Genomic DNA, 7,144 nt, shown 5'->3' with positions numbered 1-7,144 from the left:
TTTCATCATGTACTTATAAGTTTGTTTCCTTTGGTGCTGTGGTGTTTTGTACCTGTGTGCTGCCACGACACACTTGGTTGATGCTGTGCTGCTGGGCATGGCCTGTCTGTGTCGGCTATCTCCTACCTTTCATGACAAGCGGCTAACGAGGAATTTTTCTTTGTGTTAGTGATGCATTTTGTTTATGTTTACACAACGTGGCATTTGTGTCTTTGTTTGCGTCATGTGTGATCTTTGTTGTGAGCTGATATATTTGTGTTTTTGTGCAAGCAGTTCTCACGGCATGAGCGATGGGAGAAGAGTCTAAATAAATGGCAGTAAAAGAGGAACTAATTCTGTGTCTGTCATGACGGGAGCTACAACATAAAACTGCATTGTTCACAGGCAAAGTAATTCAGCCCCACCTTTAACAGCTGCACAAGGTGATGTCCACATTAATATTTATAACCCAATTAATATATATATAATTTTGAAATGGGCCATTCTCCATAATGAAAATATTACTTTAATTATATTCAAGTATATACCTGTGTATTTGATTAGTCAACTGATTAATTAGTTTAACTGATTAATCTATCTTATTCAAAATAGCCAAACATTCAAGGTTCCAGCTTCTCAAAATGAGGGATTTGTTAATTGTTCTTGTCTGAAGTTATAGTTCAGTGAATAACTTAAAGGTTTGGACCATTATTCCGACAAAACAAGAAATTTGAATGTGTCACTTGGAGCGGTGGGTATTTCTGACTGTTTTCTGAATTTTCACCGACCAAACGGGATGAATCCATGATGAAAATAGTCATTAGTTAGTTTTGTGTGAAATTAGCTCCATCTCAACCAACTACAACAGTAAAAATGCTGCTTAAACGAGAGTGAAACATGAGTAATAATCTAATATTACAGTCACAGGGGACACTTTTTCTGCACTGACTAATGTTTGGTTTTGATAGTTAAAGTACATTTTGCTGATTATATTTACACAACATTTGTAACTTGAAATGGAGTATTTTTTACAGTTTGGTCATAATACTTTTAAGGATCTGGATACTTCCTCCATCAGTATCAACACACATGCACTCACAGAAGCTCAGTTTAATGGCTGCACTCCAGCTTGTTTCCCCTCTTCTCACAGTGTGTGCTCATTACACCCCCTCATGGATTTACAAAGAAAATGATGGTGAAAGAAGGGTGGAGGCTGCCGCTCCAGCTCACTAATCCAGTGTCAATCCAGTGCACGTGGGGAGGGAGGGAGGGAGGGAGGGAGGGAGGGAGCCTCGCACTTTGGAGGAGAGGGGTCTGCGGTGAGCCAGATCTGTGTGGCCCTTATCTCCCTCTCATTGTCCCTTCCTGCTCCCTCTGTCTCTCTGCTACCCCCTCTCTTCATGATTAACCAGACTCATCGCCCTCTATGGTCTGTCGTTTCCTGTTACTTAGTTACCAGTTGCCATGATTTGCCTGGGCCGCTTGTGTTTCCATGGCGACTGTGCCCATTCTGTCGTCTCCTGGCTGCCTCTTGGCTGTGCTGTCCCGAGGGCCTGCAGCCACCCCGGGCCTTGACCCACAGCTCTCTGCCTCCCTGCCTCCCTGCCTCATGGTCCCATAAGGCTGTCAGTGTGTGTCCGTGTCGCACTGCAGGCCCTCACCATGCCAGACTGGTAATGCAACTTCTGGCTGGTCCGTGTTGTGGCTGACTGAGCAGACAAAGAGAGAGTTTATATAATAGACAGTAAAAATGCATGCTCCCGCTCTCTTTTACACAGCTATGGCTCATCACACCTCAAACTCAACATGAGTGTATGAGGAGAACAAGCCACTGTGATGTTTAGCAATGCTACAGCCTGAAATAAATATTTTACATGTGTGGGGTATCAAGGAAATACTGTATAAGTACTGTAAAAATGATGACTAGTAACTGTGCATTGCAAATTTTCAGTCATATTTTTCACTGAGTGTATTTTGATACAGATTAATCCTTCTGTATTATCTATATTTTCAAGAAGAAAGGACACCCATCCACTGAGTAAAGGCTCCCAAAAAAAGAAATTTATTGATTGCAAGTATGATGTTTCGACTTGACTTTGTCTTCATCATGTAACGTTCGGCATATGACCAAGCAGGTCTGCATATAAACTTCACCTGATTCAACCCAGGTATGACTTTGTGAATCAGTCATAAGTAAATTAAATTATTTACAATCTTTACAACACAAAACTCAGAGTTATCAACTCCATAATCACCACTACAGTCAAATTCTCTGAAACAAAGACCATCTGCATGTTGGGATGTGCGCACACTAACATGAGGCATTGATTTATGATTTATTTTAAAATATCTGCAAAGGTCATTTTAAGCAATATAATAATGCAATTGAATATCGCCACATGTCAATAATATATGGTTTATAAGTGCAGTGTCAGTTTTTATTAAGTTTGGAACATTTCATTAACAATGCAGTAATCTAGGAATTTTGTATTTCAAAATGTCACATTTGTTCAGGTGTATTTAGAAAGATTTGCAAAACACTGACTGAAATTGACTTCTTACCTTAGGAACTGTGCTTAAGTAAGTTTTGACATGTTGAGCAAAATATGTTAAGGCAAAAAATAGTTCATTCAATTATTTAGACTATTTTTTATAAGGGGTGGGTGGATCAGTCCACAAAGTATCAATACTAACCAATACAAAGTCATTTTTGAGTCAGTATTGAGTATTAATACTATAGTGGCAGCAAATGTGGATCCATTTGTACCACGTAAAGCACATTAACCATTATGAGATGTGCTATATAAATAAGGATTGATTGATTACAATTGACATAAATGGAAAACATTTCAAAGTAATATTTGAAAAGCAAAGTCTCTTTCCAGAAACCAAGTCCAGGTAAATTAGAAAAATCCCCAGACGCCAGTGTGGACGGTTTACTAATTTCCAATAAAGACATATTCCCATTGAAAGCTGTTGAGATTTGTGGATATATCCTGATGGGCACTGTGGAAACAGACCTTGTTGTTGAGGGGATTTTTCAATGCTAAATGACAAAACAATAAGATGATAATAATTCTATTAATTTTGCATTGTATTTAGGTGGCAGCAAGAATCTCAGTGGCTGATATATATGACCCTTTATAAAAACATATTATAATACTCATATATGTCAGAATATTTCACTGTAAAATACAGATGTTACAACACAGACAATCAAATCATGCTGCAAATTGAAACATAACAGTATATTATTGATTGTATCCTCGTGTAGGACGGGTCCGGTCCAGGATGGGTGACACAAAGGAGGTGCAGTTTTCAGCTCCACCAACAGGAGGCAGTAGTTATCAAATTGTCACTCAGCCTTTATCACACTCTGAGATCAACACCAGCCGAGCAGGGTAAACTTGTCACCGTGACTGAGGCTGATTCACCATCACTCCCCCTCAGTGTGTGCCACTCATGCGCTTATTCAGTCTAACACTCACTGCTCTGTGTCAGTGTCTGTGTCTCTGCCTCTGTTTACCATGAGGCCTACCCCCCACCCCCATTCATTTTATGCTAACGTGCTTCCCCTATATGCTACATTTCAGGAGTAAATATTTTTACTGTAGGTATTGCTTAAGTTACTTTACAGGTTAAGATGTAACAAAACATATGGTTGATTTGTAAGATATGATGCATCATTTTCTTTTAAACTACCAACCAGTCTATAAAGTCATAGGCTAAACATCAGCTTCCCCTTAATCGGCAGCAACATAAAAGTGCTGCCTTTCACATTAATGGTTATGCATAGCAAATTTTATTCTTCATAGTAATTTATAATGCAAATACAAATGTAGCTCTTAAACAGGCCATTCTGCAAAACAAGTACACTTCACACATTCCCACTTTATTCAAAGATGGTTAGCCCAGTACTAACATGGCCGTTACACGGGATAAACTATTAATTCTCTTTTGTTGTGTTAGGTATTTGTCGGTATTTGTTTGTTACCAAGAGAAACCAGGTACAAACAGTGTACAGTTCCCATAAAATAAACTGAATGAATTGTAATACTGTTGGGTTTTATTTTGATGTAACTGCCATTGGTGCATATGCAGCCATTCTGTCAACAGATTGTTGACATGGCTGCAGGTCTTTTCACCAAGTGGGAGATATTGTCGCTGCCAAAAATTCCCAATATCTCTGACCCTGAATTACAAGTCAGAGGCTGACCTGAACAGCTTTCCCCACTCAGCTGATTGAAATAAACATGACGCGAATGTGGCAAAAGCGCACTGATATGAGGTTTCTTGCCACCTTGGGAGGCAAAGTTAACATTTTACCAAATAGCCAGATGTTTTCTAGATGTTCATCTAACTGATGATTTAATCCAAGCTGTAGAGGTACTCTAACTGTGAGTCACGTAACACTGTCTGTAGGAAATATTAATGGGACTAACTTTCACAACCAGGGGGCACCTGAAATAACTTCTCCCACCTGACAACTCATCTTACTCAGACTTTAGGAAGTTCCCTCCAGATCCAGGAATGATATTATACAACTGTTTTCTCTGGCTGAGTGGCATGAACCATGACTTGTAAACTGATGTTGAAGGTTAAAATCAGTGGAGTGCACCTTTTAATTAAAGGATCTGAATATACACATCCACTGGATCTGCTGCACACTAGAACATGTCCAGGGCATTTGTGAGGACAGGAAGGTTGCTTGACTCTCCAGTTGATCCAGAGGTTAGTGGTGGTGCAGGTCAGGGGAGTAAGCAGATGGGTGTGAAAATGCTGTCATCAGCCCTGTGTTTTTAAGTGAGGGGTTTTATTTTTGAATGTGGGGTATTTTCGTGTGAGACAGCCCTCGCTGTGGCCCTCCAGGACAGAGGAGTTGTCCACCTCACGCTGAAAGGAAAGTGCTCAGTGGGGGATTGTGAGCATAATTACAGCAGTTTTGCCTCATTAGGATTGAGGAGGCGTGACCCTGCCTACAGGTCCGACAGCTGAACCGCACGGATGGTGGCGCTGAGAAATGATCTCTGCTCAGAGGAAGCGAGGGACTGGTGTGATTCAGGAGAGCAGTCTGAACCTCGTGTCCTGTTAAACCAGTGTGTGTGTGTGTGTGTGTGTGTCATTTTGTACAGTGGCGGAAGATGTATTAGGATCCTTCACTTGAGTAAAGTACCACTCAGTAAAAGTCCTGCAGTCATTCCAGTAGAAGTATGCAGATTAGAGGTCTCATTAGGCAGAAAAATAGCCCCTGTGAGTGTTATATTTATAATGTTGTGGGATTATTATTACAGATTCATTAATGTTTCAGAAGCTTTTGAATGTAGCTCAGTGGTGTTCAACCTAGGGGTCGGGACCCCTTGGAAAAGTCCTGAGATAAGTCTGAGGGGGTCACCAGATGATTAAAGGGATCAATAAAAAATTATAGAGAAAATTTGTTAATTTTTGTCTTTTCTCAAATTTTTTCTTTTTTCTTGAAGTACTGGATATTTTCACCTTTTACGTCTCTAGTGCAACTGTTTTGATAATTGTCTTAGTCATTGTTCAAGTGTAAATGGAAAATACCTTGCTGTTCCAGCTTTTCAAATGTCAGAATTTGAAGCTTTTCCTTGTCTTGATAGAAAACTGAATAGCTTTGCGTTTTGGATACTGAATGGACAAAACATCTGGAGATGTTACCTTGGGCTGTGAAAAACTGTAATGGACATTTTTCAATATTTACTGACATTTTATAGACAAAATTATTAATGGAGAAAAAAAATTGGCACATTAACCAATAATGCAAATAGCTGTTTCTTGCATCCCTGTAAATGAACATAAAATTACAATACTGCATCACAAAGCCAAAATGAAGCAACTGCTGTATATTTGGTCAAAACTGAGTTAAGAGCAGAATCTGACCTTTTGATGTTTCACTTTACTATAAAAAGAATAATATTATACCATAGAAATCAATATTTAAAAAAACACAAAAAAAAAATTCACAAGGACTAGAAAATAGATAAAAAAACAAACAAACAAAAATATCATCTCAGAGCTTTTTTTTATACCACAGACAGGAGCTAATGTTAAATCACATTGGAGAAAAACGTAACAAGTCTTGTACAAATCTAACTGGTTAAAGTCATTTCGCAGAGTGGAAGTTGAACTACCTTCAAATCACATATTTTGATGTATTTAATTCATTTAATTTATTAAAGTAGTTCCTACTGCAAATGGACAAGTTGTAGCTACTCCCTCCCTTGTCCCTTAGATGGAGTAAACATAGACTAAAGTTTATCTAAACATTTTCTTAGATTTGATGAAAGCTCTGTGACAATTATTAACAATCTCAATAAAAAGCATAAAATCAAGGTTTTACAGTTTACATATCTGTTATACAGTTGGACTGAGAGCCTTCAAACTTATTTCTTTTTTCTTAATTTCACTGTTTCTCTACAGTCGCTCTGCACTGCAGGCTGCAAATTACTCACAAATTTCTCAAAAAGTACAACATGTAAATCTGCACAGTAAATGCACTTCCACCACTGCTTTTGTCAAGTCATCTGTGTAGAAGAATCTCATTTGCAGCTTGCATGCATCTGAAAGCAGTTAGTCATACTACAAACAAACTGCAGATTTGTGTCTAAAACCAAACCTTTCAAAATAAGAGCAGTGTTGCGATGTTTCCTCCCCTGGGGGGATGGATGGGCAGCCCTGGAGCTCATCCTGCATGCGGGCCAGTCCGAAGACACAACACAAGACCAAATGATGAAATGAAATGAAATAGGTTGTAAAGGCCTTGGCCATTCACCACACACACACACACACACACACACACACACACACACACACACACACACACACACACACACACACACACACACACACACACACACACACAAACACAAACAAACACATGTGCACTCAGTTTTTCTTTATCTGACAATCTGTTGTTTGGCTGTTCGTCATTTAGTTGAGAGAGGGAAGGAGGGAGGGGGGCTTTTGTGTCCAGCATACCGTTGTCTGAGTCAGGATGGAGAGATGAGGACGGGGCATCCCACTCACCCTCTGCACGGCCGGAGACACTGCTGCGCTGCTGTCATGGCAACAGCAGCCACCGCCAGCATGGGCCTACAGTACAATGCACAGGCCAGGAGGAGTCACACACAGGCTGCACACGCACACA

Source organism: Seriola aureovittata, chromosome 9 (genome assembly GCF_021018895.1).
Source record: "Seriola aureovittata isolate HTS-2021-v1 ecotype China chromosome 9, ASM2101889v1, whole genome shotgun sequence".
Taxonomy (NCBI): Eukaryota; Metazoa; Chordata; class Actinopteri; order Carangiformes; family Carangidae; genus Seriola; species Seriola aureovittata.
This window is presented reverse-complemented; position numbering follows the sequence as displayed.